Source organism: Helianthus annuus, chromosome 3 (genome assembly GCF_002127325.2).
Source record: "Helianthus annuus cultivar XRQ/B chromosome 3, HanXRQr2.0-SUNRISE, whole genome shotgun sequence".
In the NCBI taxonomy this organism is placed as follows: domain Eukaryota; kingdom Viridiplantae; phylum Streptophyta; class Magnoliopsida; order Asterales; family Asteraceae; genus Helianthus; species Helianthus annuus.
Genome location: NC_035435.2, coordinates 153444058 through 153456948, shown reverse-complemented (window position 1 = coordinate 153456948; position 12891 = coordinate 153444058). Strand labels below are relative to the sequence as shown.

General features: G+C 40.8%; 1 long non-coding RNA gene across 2 annotated transcripts; it reads left to right on the top strand.

The window, feature by feature from the left end:
• The first annotated feature begins 1511 nt into the window (after nt 1–1511).
• On the top strand, nt 1512–3874 carry LOC110930132. Of its 2 annotated transcripts, none has more exons than XR_004888639.1 (5): nt 1512–1789; nt 1897–2036; nt 2201–2258; nt 3312–3413; nt 3517–3874. It is a non-coding gene; the product is annotated as an uncharacterized LOC110930132 (long non-coding RNA). The 2 variants fall into 2 exon arrangements; XR_004888640.1 differs by having other exon boundaries at nt 3265–3413.
• The last annotated feature ends 9017 nt before the right edge of the window (nt 3875–12891 follow it).

Sequence of the window (12891 nt, the reverse complement as noted above, 5' to 3'; positions counted from 1 at the left end):
CCTAAGGGTGTTAATGGGATTCGAATCAATCTAGCTGAACTATACTTAGATAGCCGCGATCAATATCAGACCCACTAAGCCCCGAAGAAATCCAGATACTACTGCGGGAAATGAGGGTAGATGAGATGACGAGATAGGAACTGAAAAAGAAGGATAACCAACCCGGCTGCGAGTGGGAGAATTGCCAGGTCAAGATAGATGTATAGGTACAAACCGGAGAGAAGGAACCTGGACCTAACCAGCTATTCCGACTGAGCTATCTCCGTCGAGCAGTTCCGGCGACGGCATGTATGTATCCTCAAAGATTGTGAATGACATAACAATCCTCATAATGGTGAAAGATCAGCCAATCACATCTTAACTGCCGCCCAAAAAGAAATCCCCCACAAAACAAAAGCATTTTCGTGATGTTGCCTGTTGACCAAACCCTCTAGTGCACATGTATGTGTGTGTCTTCTAAATAGTGGGCCCTCACTTGACGTCAGCCCACACAAGTCCCATATGAGTCTGCGTACAAAAGAAGTCCCATGTGCAGCCCACTATGGCTGCATGTGTTGCAAACCCAACTTAGAAGTCCAATAAAAAACAAAGCATGGTGTATCACAAGTCCTCTTCTGTTGACTCCTTCCTGTTCTGCCCAAAAGAGACGTGCATGTGATGTTTGTATTTGACGGTTGCCCCCTTCAATATTTTCTTTTGATAATGATATTTATATCATAATAATCATAAAACCACAACTCCCAATATGGTCCCAAGAAGTCAACGTGATAAGACTTGGAGATTCCAAATCCTTTTTAATTCCTTACTTAAAACAATTCCATCCACTCTCCTTCGTAACCTACGTTCGCAACCGTAACCTACGGTTGAAACATTCTGTTTCTTTTTATTTCCAGCCGTCGCACATGTTGGTTCTCATATTGCACATGCATTTTACTTTCAATTAATTGCTCACAGGTCCCTAGACTTCAATATTTTGCATTTCTTTGCACGTTTGAGCTATCTCCTGGACCCGAACATCTACCAAATAATGTAATATACTATGATAACATCCTTGCTTGTTCTGTTTCGCTTCCACGCACTTTAACTTCACCGAATTATACCGATTAACCTGTAAAACCACAAACTCTTGTAGTTATCACATTCGAAACACTTAACTGCCTAAAATGTAATAAAACACACATGATAAGCACTTTAACACTCGGGTTTCACACCCTCCATCACCCGTTCAATCCGAATTTTTGTATTTTTTATTTAATTTTTTAAACAAATTGATATATTTAAATTAACATCTACTACTAAAAAACACAAATTTATATAATAAAATTACATTAAAATCATAAAATCTTATATCAATTTAATTTTTTTAAGTTATAATTATAGCACATAATACACATTATGACTTATAAAATAGCAACATCGTGGTGCAATAGGTAGTTGTATCCTGTGCTTTGGGTGTTTTTCAAAAAAAAAAAAAAAAAACTTTTGTGGTGGTTATACTTTACGCCTGTCACCGATTGTCTTTTAATTCCTCACCACACTCAAAGGAAAAAGAGAGACAGAGAGAACCGGTGAGAGAGAGACGGACGTCTGGTCACGCTTCCGGCAACGGTTACTGAGATCTCCGTCGAATTACTGCCCGGCCGTCGTTCTGCGATGGGCCTACATGTATGATCGGAGACCTGGAGGCGGCAAATCGGTTTCCGGCCAGTTGAAAACCACCGATTGTGCCACATGGGTGTTCTCCGGCCAGTCTAGCGACGCAAGGTATAGATTATCGACAACGTTATAGGTAAGAACCAGTTACTTAATCTTTGGGTGTGTTAGGGTTTATCTAAACATGTAGGCCTCGGCAATTAAGGCTCCAATTTTTAATTTTTTCGACTTTGATTCTTGCAGTTTGGGTTTTGTCCTCCTTATTAACCAGCGGTTTCTGTGGTGATAGATTGAGTTTGAGTGTGAGGTGATCAAGATCGCTGATAAATGGTGTTGTTTCTGGTGTTGTTTAAACGGTTTTAACCACCTATCCGGCTTCTGTGGTACTTTCTTTCTCACTTTATTAACAATCTGTTAACATTTGCTCTATAACATATATGTATTTGATGCTTAATGTTGTTTTACTAATTATTGGTTAAAATCATTTTTATTAAGTCAAACTATTGATGGATTGGTTTTGTCGTTGTTTATCTATTGATTGTTATAGATCTTGGAAGTTATGAATAGTTGAGATTGAATTGGATCGACAGTCCGTCTCTCTGCAGGTATAATCCAAACCGTAGCTTGGAATTACTCATGTTTTCATAGGTGGGAGTTTTGTAACAAACAGTTGGCTTTTATCTAATATGGAGTTGCAAACCATTGCCTATCATGCAAAATGGAAGCAAAAGGGTTTAGATACGTTTTAGCAAGTGTTTAATAAAAGCCAAATGGAAGTTTATTATTAATTTTGTTATGTGTCAAAAGTTATCCGAACCCACAGGTCAGAACGGGTTGATAAAGTAAGTTCCACAGGTCAGGTAGGTACTGGTACTCCTTGGTGTGTTTGCGGTTGTTTGGCAACTATTGTTCTGATTGAAGAAGGATGAGGAGAAAGAAACGGTTTGGTAGTCGCAACATTAGAAATCAAGAGGTTTTGAAATCTGAATATTAGATATATTTATTAATATTAGTTAATAATAACTTAATTTTTTTTGAAAGGCAAATCTTATTCCATCACCACAAATATTTACACATGGACTGAAAGCCCTACAATACAATTTCAATTAGTTATTGTTCTCTCATAAATAAAAAGAGAAATTGTAAAAGGCTTGCGGTGGTTGTTTAAAATAGATAAAGAGGTTAAACTTACAGCAATTTACGAAAGCTATATTGTCTTTTTAACAGTTTTTAATTATATTTTTATTTTTTTGTCACTTGATATTTTGAAAGTCAACCCGTTTTGACCCAAAACCCGTTTCGACCAAAACCCGCCTTGACTCTAACCCGTTTCGACCTGAACCCGTTCTAACCCGAACCCATTTGAACCTTTTTTTAATTGACCCGTTTTAACCCGAACCACTTTGACCCGAACCCGCTTTGACACGTGACCCGACCCGACCCAACCCGCCCGTTTTGCCAGGTCTAATTATTATCTGTTGTTCATTGATCTTAGTGAGTTATAACTTTTAAGGGTTTGCTTTGGTTTTTGACAACTCATATAGAATATATATATTATGTTTTTAATCGTATCATTCAACATTTTCTCATATCAATTACTTCTGATCTCAGAGCAGCGTAAGGCAATTATAGCTCTTTTTTCGCCTTCTCAATTACAGGGTATCTGGTAATTCATTAATGTTTGATCTAAGTATTTGGTTTACGAATTGTGATGGTTGTGGGTTGAGCTGTATTTAAGCTTCCTCATGTCGGCTCAGCGGGTATGTTACTGAACACCTATGATTGATTTAGATAACATTGAATTCAAACCGGCCCATTGCACAAACTGATAAATGTCATATTGCTACTGTTTAATGTGTACAGAATCAAGCGATAGCTCCAAGAAGGCCTACGACGAATGAAAAAGCTGAAAATAAACTTTTCTGAAAGTTGCGGATGATGAAGACTAGGCAACTGAAACCCACACAAAGTCGTCGACGTACAAATCTTTAGGTAGCACACCTTTTGTACAACTTATTTGCGTAACACTCTAGGTATCAGTATGCTAAGTTGTGAAGACCGTTATACAGAAGAACATTTTATACATCTTTGTTTTGTATATCCTTAATATATAGGTCAGGCGATGTGACTATGGAAGGATGATGTAATCAAACACTTAGGGCCTCCCGGCCGCAACGCGGCGGGGTTTTAAATCTAGTTCATTTTAATTTATGTCATAAAATATATTGTAAAACAATATATATAATAGAAATAGGTTAAACGGGTTAACCCGTCAATCCGACCAAGTTAACCCGAACCTGACCCACTAAACATTAAACAGGTTCGTAAAAAATGAAAGATAAGGTGTCATGAACCAAACCACAACGTGACAAAGTGCACTTTGCTCTCTAAAATTAACTATGTGTACTTTAGTCATATATTAAATGCATTTCATAGCTCAATAACCACGTATTTAAATAAACCTAGCACATTGGGTGGGGTGGGGGGGGGGGGGGGGGGGTTGTGGCAAAAATAGGGCTGGTTGGTAATATGTCGGGGACTCGGGGTCAATAAAATTCCATTAAATCATATTTTATTTATTAATTTATTTTTAATGGCAAATTTGGATCACTGACTGGAGTCTCGTCGTGTCACCAGATGAACCTCCCGATTATATCCATTTCAACTAAACCCGTGGCGCTCAGTAGTGGAGAGTATGTAGTTTTCGTATAGAAATTTTTGGGTAAATACGTTTTTGACCCCCCGGTTCTATAGAAATTTTTGGGTATATACGTTTTCGACCCCCCTGTCGAAAATCTCAAGCTTCGCCACTACACTAGACATAATGCCAATACACCAATTTAGAAGAAACCCAATAAATATGAGAAACTTTCTTGTGGTAATTGAACCGAGGACCTATTGATCCAAAAACTTTATCCCACCTCTAAGACATCAATAGTCTATAAAGTCATGGACCCATTATCGTGTAAGACCACAAAAGAAATTAGAAAAAACAGAAAAACAATTAAAGAGGCAAGTGGTATTACAAGCCATCCTCGGTGGAAGAACTGTAGTGATAACACAATAATGAGTATCAATTGTCATTGCAATTAAATCTAGTGATAACACAATAATGAGTATCAATTGTGATTGAAATTTTTTTTTGAACGGCCGACAGAAATCATTTTATTATATGTAGCAAGATGCTACCCGCCAAATATACAAAGTACAAAGAAAACATCAAAGACACCAAACACCAAGTAAAGTTACATAAGGCTAAGCAGGAATACTAAACCGACACCAATCCTCCCATGTCATCGACACCAACTTTGCTCGATTTTTTACCTGATGACGGGGGTAGCCCAAGATTAAATAAAGTGACTAGATATGCAAATGCTTAAATGGTTAAATGGTTCACCGGTTGAAAAGCTGTAAGATGGGAAAAACGAGGAGTGAACAGTAATCAATCACATCCAGAGCTTGCTTCACCAACCCACGCCCGCAAAAGCAAAGCAGGTCTGCACAATACACGTTATTACCCAGGGGTCAAAAGCCTTCAACCCCAAAAGGGGAAACCCTCCACTGCAAGCAGGATTACTAGTCTTGTACATGCCACTTTGGGAGATGTCTTCCCTTATAAAAAGACATCTCATTTACTCCAAAAAACATCCTCTGACCAGTTGAGATTCTCTCATCTCTGGTCATTCGTAGAGTACTTGCTCACTTCCAAGTTACTCCTTATCACATCCACCACACACATTCTGTTTGCTCTCACTTCTGGATTCGGGCACGTCTCGGAGAAAGAACTTTCAGCAAACAACAATTACAAACTAGTAAACCTCCTTCCACGTCTTGCAAACGTGGGGGGACCCCGCGACCTGCGTTAGGCAAGGTTGAACCCTTCAACCTTTTTGCCTAACCAACTCAGCTACCATCTTTGGTCTCGTGTTTGTTGCATCAACAAGTTGGCGCCCACCGTGGGGCTACGCCGCTATTTCTTCTCAAAAAAGACCTAGTAGTGTAGCTCTCTTCACTTAAAGTCACCATGTCTGAAAGTGGATCTCCGGGAGAAGTAAACCAGATTCCAAACACTTCCACCCCGGGTAGTAGCCAAGCTCATATGACTATAACAACACCTTTCTCGACTCCGGGGAGCACACCCGAGTTCCTTACCTTCAACACACCAGCCCCATCCAGATCTGGGGCTCCATCTCCCAATGTCGGTGTATCTGACACCCCAGCGCGTGTTGAACTTACCCCCGAGGGGGTCGCTAATAATTTCCTTGAGTTAAGGTCACTTCTTAACCAGCATGTGAGTAAAGAAAGGGAAAAGGGTATAAGGATTCGCTTAGATTATGACGAACCTGAGCCAACGCTGTCTCCCGGACCACCCCTACCACCTTTTACCACAAGAAGTGAGGCCGGTCCCAGCAACCCTCTAAACCCTCACCCTTATCTGTCCACTATGACAAATCCTACGGTACATCCTATCCTCTCTTCCCAACCAATTACTAGTGGTGCTCCTCTGGGACACGAGCTAACGCTTGACCAGCTCCTACAGTCCCCAGTGACAAGCTATCCAGCTTCTGTAACAACCACATGGGAGCAAGCTCTGTCCGTGCTCCCTTTAGCACGAAGTGCTGTTACTAGCACCCCTCTTGGAATAAACTGTTCGGTTGGTCCAGGAAGCCTTCAAGGCTTCAACCTCATACCCAATATGATGACCCAGATGATGGCCAACTTCCCGTGGCAACACTTCATTAATCAAGTGCTAGCCACTCAGGGGAATCACGACAATAGTAACAATGTGGATACAAGGCCTGAAGAGGACTTGGCTAAACCCTATAAGCCAAGCAACCTTTCATGCTTCTCAAGGCAGATAGCCGATTATGATTTTCAATCAAAAATCAAGATGCCAACCCACATCAGAACGTATGATGGGACTAAAGATCCCGAGGACCATCTCCAGATCTTCACTGGTGCAGCTCGAATAGAAAAATGGTCAAATGCTGAATGTTGCCTAATGTTCATGCAGACTCTTGTTGGATCCGCCAGAATCTAGTTCAACGACCTACCTGCTCAAAGCATTCGAAGCTTTAACGATCTCAGCAGGGGTTTTCTGGCAAACTTCTCCCAACAAAGGCGATATGTCAAAGACGCAACAGTAATCTTCCAGATAAAACAACGTGATGATGAAAGTCTTCGAGCCTTCATTGAACGATACAAGAAGGAAGGTCTGACCTATGTAGGGGCAGATGAGAAAATGAGAGTGGCTGGCTTTATGAATGCCATAACCTCCAAATACCTCACACGAGATTTCAACAAATCTCTGCCCAAAACCTTGGAAGAAGCCCTTGAAAGGGCCGAAGCTCACATTCGGGGAGAGGAAGATGTAGACATCAAGGAACAAAGGAAAAGAGGGTCTGGCTGGCGAAGCAATAGCCCAGCCAGAAAGAGGGGAAACTTCAACTCCTATGACAGGCGCCCAAAGGGTTCAGACTCTCGAAGGTCTGAAGGTCGGAACCCTTCAAGCAGAGACAAAGGCATGAGTTTCACTCCCCTCACCAAAACCCCTCAGGAAATCCTGGCAACAGAAGAAGTCAAACAAAACTTTAGACCTCCCAGGCCTCTCCCCAAAAGCAGAAAAAATGAGAACTCCACGCAATTCTGTGAGTTTCATGAAGAAAAGGGACATCACACCAACGATTGCTTCCAACTAAAAAAGAGAATTAAGGAGGCTGTTAAGTCAGGAGAACTCGCCCATTTGGTAAAAGGAGTTCGAGACAAGATGGCTGAAGGCAAGGGAAAGGAAGTCAATATGGTATTGATGTGCGTGTAGTGTAATATAATTTTTGATATATTTTTAAGCCCTTTTTACACTTTTAGCCAAGTTTTAAATTTATAAAACACGATATTCACTAACACTAAACACACATATGGGCAAGTGCACCCATCGTGGACGTAGTATAGTGTTGGTAAGATACCGAGGTCGTCCAAGGACACAAGAGCTTTTAATACCGGTTTATCCTCAACGTCTAATCAAATCAAAAAGTTAGAAAAATGTTTTAAACTAAGAAAAATAAAAACTAACTAAATGCTGAAAAATAAAATAAAATAAAAACAGATAGACAAGATGAATCACTTGGATCCGACACGTGTATTAGTATAACCTTTGATTATTTTCGCACTTTTGCACTTGTTTAAGAGATTATCTTAGTTATTGTAGTAGGCCCCTTTTTCGGAGGTGACGTTACCCTCAACCCAGTAGTTTGAGTCAGCAAGGATACAATCCTAAAGGGTTGGATTATTGAAAGATAATGAATTAAGTTATTAATGCAAATTATGGTAGGCCCCGCTTTTGGCGGCGACGTTACCCTCGGCTAAGTAGTCTGAGTCAGCAGGGATACAGTCCTAAATAGCCGGGTTATAGTATTAATAGTAGTTAGCTTATGAGGGGGTCAAAGAGTTTGGATCCCCGCCATCCAATACCTATGGGCATTGAAGGAGATCCTACTAAATTTGACCCAGGTCCCAAGCAGGACCTCTAAACGCTGAACAAGGGCAAGACCCTTACCAAACCGTTCCCTTAACCCCCGACCAGGTAGCCAACATACCTCCATATAGACCGTGGAGATATGAATGGTGAAAATCTTTTATTTTATATAGACAGTAAAATAATGCCAAGACACCACGGACAAACGATAAGGAAAGATCACCTTCAACATAAGTAACTAGTTATTAAAGTCATTAATACAAAACCAAATAAAAAGTGCAAAAGATTAAAAATAAAAAGTATTATACTAAACACTTGTCTTCACCAAGTGATGTAAGAGACTTAGGCAAACATGGCCTTGATTGTCAAGAACTCTTACGATCAATCTTGGATCCCGAGATGACTCACACACTCTATGATGGACAATGGATGATGGTGGTGGATGATGGTGTTATGGTGGTGGTGAGTGGTGGATGAAGTGTGAGAGAGGTGGTGTGCCAAGGGATGAGAGAGAATGAAGCCAAGCTCCTCTATTTATAGGCTGAACAGAACGCTGGACACGGCCCCGTGTTCGCTGAACACGGCCCCGTGCCCGTCTGACATTCTCTCTCTTCATTAATTGTAATTGCGAATTACAATTAATGCGCCTGCTGTACTTTCAACACGCCCCCGTGTCCGCTGGGCACGGCCCCGTGGTGAGCAATGGAAGCTTCTACTGGTTTGTCTTTTCTGCTGCTTCCTGGGCACGCCCCCGTGTTCGCTGGACACGGGGCGTGTTCAGGCTCTGTTCTCTTCTCTTTGTCTTGGGAGGTGCCGTTGAGGGTCCGGGCAGTTCACTTTTGTTCCTTTTCTTGTATTTATGGTAGATTTAGTAGTCTTTTTGCTTCTTTTGTGATTTTGAGCTCATTTCATCCTGAAAATACAAAAGGAAGACAAAAACACTCTTTTTCCAACATTAGTACTTAAAAAGGGTTAGTTTTATGCCTTAAATGATGTGTTTTATATGTTGCATTTTACACACATCAAATACCCCCACACTTGAACTTTTGCTTGTCCTCAAGCAAAACTCTTTTAATGTGGCTTACACTCCCAAATGGAATAGGTAGAAGAGAAGTTTTTTAACTTGTCCTAGAGTGTCGGGAATCCAAGGTTTGTATAGGTTCTATTTTTATTTTATTTACAATCTTATTCGTCATGGTTTATTTTGAACTTTTCATAAGATAAACTACTTAATTTGGCATAGCATGCCTTATTAAAATTCCATTTATATACAAGTTCACATACCTCACGGGAGATCACTCAATCACTCGGCCGAAGGTGTATATTTAAGTGAATCGCTCGAGAGCGGCACGGATTTACATTTTCCATATGCTTGCCAAGCGATCAATCCTCCTCCTTTTTAACTTTTTACCTTTGTAAATATCAAGAGGTCTTTTGGGGTGAAGGCTTGGGTTTAAAGGTGGGTGGTTGGTTAGTGGTTAGTAAAAAGGGCGAAAATCGTAACAAGTGTCGGTTTTCGTAAAATACCTTATTTTTGGTGACATTTATTTTTGAAGTATTTCTCCAAACAAGCTTTTTGTAGCTTATGTTTGTTTTTGACTTCAACAAATTTTTTTTTTTTTTTTTTTTTTTTTTTTTTTGATCACGTAAAGGTATGTTTATGAAAAACCGAGTTTGTCACTAAAATAAAGGTGAAAAAATGAAAAAGGTTTTTGATGGGTAGAAAATTGTTTTGGGGGTAATGAAATGAAAGGTTTAGGCTCAAAGAGGTTTTCTAGGGGGATTTTGGGTAGGTAAAAAAAATGAAAAATAAAGGTTTTGAAAGAAAAATAGTTAGTCCTAATGCCTCCATCATTTACTTACTTGGGTTTAAGTTGGTAAGGACCGGGAATGTATCGTCGTGGCAAGTTCTAGATTTGTAAAAACCGAGCGGCTATTCACACAAGAAACGAAAAATGAGCATTTAATCTAAATATGTGTATTTTTATGCTCAATAAAGGCTCAAAACTCACTTTTTGTGGGAATGGGTTTTTAATGTGAACAAGCATATATAATCGAATTTTAGCTAGACTTGTTATACCGTTTCATAATTTTCTTATGTTAGTTCTTTTTATCACGACGCTATCGGTTGTAAGTTTGTAAAAATATAACCCTTTTATAACTTGTTATTCCCAACTTAAACTAAGACAAGTAAATAAAATAAAAAATTGAAAAAGTTTTTGAAAAAATTTGGGGTGTTTAGCGGTTCCAATAGAGTTTTGTGTAAGGCTTGTTTTAGGATTTTGCAAAATTCCAAGGTTTTAGCATCCCCCCCACACTTAAATTACACATTGTCCTCAATGTGTCCAAAAATAGAGTTTTTGGTTGATTAGAATATGTAAAAGTGTGTTTAAAAACAAAGATTTGTGTTACTGGCGCTCTGGACACGGCCCCGTGTTGACCGGGCACGGCCCCGTGGTCAAGTGCCAGTAACAAAAATTATAGAATTGAAACAGAAGCCTGGACACGGGGGCGTGTTCGCTGAACACGGCCCGTGTCCAGTTACCTGAACTGGGTGATTTCCTGCAGGGGGCTCAGCACGGGGCCGTGTTGGTTGGGCACGGCCCGTGTGGAGCCTTCTGTTATGGAGATTTTTGTCGGTTTGTTCTGTTCTTCTGCATGGTTCCATTTTTTTCTCGTTCCCTTTTTCATCCATTACCACCATGAGTCCATAAATCATAAAAACCATCATAACATTGCTAATAGAGAGACTACATATAAAGATAAAAATTACATAGATAGTAAGCTTATGGAGTTCTAGCCCTATGTTTTATTTTAATTTTAGCAAAATTTCCAAGAATCTACTGATCCTGGTTAGACAAGGCTTTGTAGAACTCCAACTTTCGGATGTGTTTTTCCTCATATGTCGGCAAGCCATTCCTCTACCTCCCTTGGAAGGAGGAAGGAAGGCTCGTTCGCATTTGTTTGAGGAGTTTCAACTTCCGCCGGGACTTCTTGTGGGATTTCCATAGGAGGTTCCGCGGGGATGTCTCCCCACCCGGTAGGGTTGTTAATACCGAGTGCTAAGTTCCAGTCTTGTTGTGGAAGGACTGGTTCCATAGGAGGTGCCACCAAAATGTTTAACCTTTGGTGCAAAAGGTTAATCTCTTGGAAGCTGCTTTCCAATCCCATTGTAAGATCGTTGATACGGTCAATGAGGACCTCCTCTACGGACGTCATTTCGTCGAGAGCCTCTCTTAGTGCTATCACGTAGTGCACAAGTGTGGCTTCAACGGAGGGTCTCCTTCCCCTTCGGCTGTTTGAGGAATGCACGGATGATGTTTCGCTGTTTTCACTCGCCATTCTACGAAAAATAAACCAAAAATAGTTTATAAGACGAAAACAGTTTCTGGACACGGCCCCGTGCTCACTGAGCACGGCCCCGTGCTCACTGAGCACGGCCCCGTGTTCATCTTTCTGCAGAATTTTTGAGCAAGGAACCTTGGGTTTTCGAGTTATTTTCTGAGTTTGTGCAAGCTTTTTGACAGTAAATAACTTTAAACATTGTTACATAACATGTTTTTACCAAGATTCCATGATCAAAACTCCTTGTTTCCTACCATAAAGATTGAAAATTCAAACTTTTCATGGTGGCTTTTGAAGAAAGATGAAGAAGAAGGAAATGTCTAGAAGAGGAAAGGACAAGATGAGTTGTTGGAAACTTCTTTTAGACTTACCTAGGATTGTTTGAGAGAAGATTCCTTCAAATCTCTGTCCCCAAGTTGGTCCAAATGTGCAGGATTTTTGGCTGCATTTATAGAAAATGACAGCCTGCTGGACACGGCCCCGTGTTCGCTGAACACGGCCCCGTGTGCAGAGAAAATTCTGACACAGTTTGTCCGTATTCTGACGTCATGATCAGAAGGGAATCTTTTGATGAACACGGGGGCGTGTTGGCCGAGCACGGCCCCGTGTCGGAAAGCTGATTTATGAAGTTTTGTCTTTATTAAGGAGCTAATTCTTATCGGGTGGCTCCTGACTTGTTGGAACAACCCCATAGTGCCTAAGATACCTTAATTGTCCTATACTAAGGCGAGAACGCAAGAGGTTGTCGGTGAGGGTAATTCCTATTTTCATTCTAGGTGGACAAGTCCAACCCTTTCCCGGGCTCTCGTTAAAGAAGGTGTATGCCGAATCGCTCAGGTCTATGTATGCACCGAACGAGGTCGATGGGGAGTCCTTCACGGCACAATCGGCACAGGGACGACTATCGTCCACGTCTTGTCTAGGAAGAAAGGTATTTTCGGGAGCAACGAGGTTGTCAGAATGCGGTTCCAACATTTCCTCATGGTCATCGTCTTGGGATGGATCTAAGAAATCCTTCCTAAGTTCTTTTGACCAATTTAGAAGTAGCTCTTCTAGTTGAAATAGCTCGTCAAGGAGCATATCTCCTAGAATATCCGGTTGGGCGCATTCGAGGGAGAAATAGTGTTTATTTTTACTTTCGCCCCTCTTAAGGCTACAAGGAATTGGTGGGTCTATATAGTGTGGCCTATAAGTGAGGAAGAAACATTTTAATTCCTCGTGTTCGCCTCCACATATTTGACACCACAAACCATAAGAGTGCCGAAAGTAAAAAGAATCACTATTACTCATGTTTGTATCAGAAGTTACCAACCGCCGGGATCAAACGGTTCTGTTTTCAGCAACTGAATCTTGGGCACGGGGGCGTGTTGAGTGGACAAGGCCCCGTGTTCAGCCTACTGTCTGATATAAAACAGGATTGC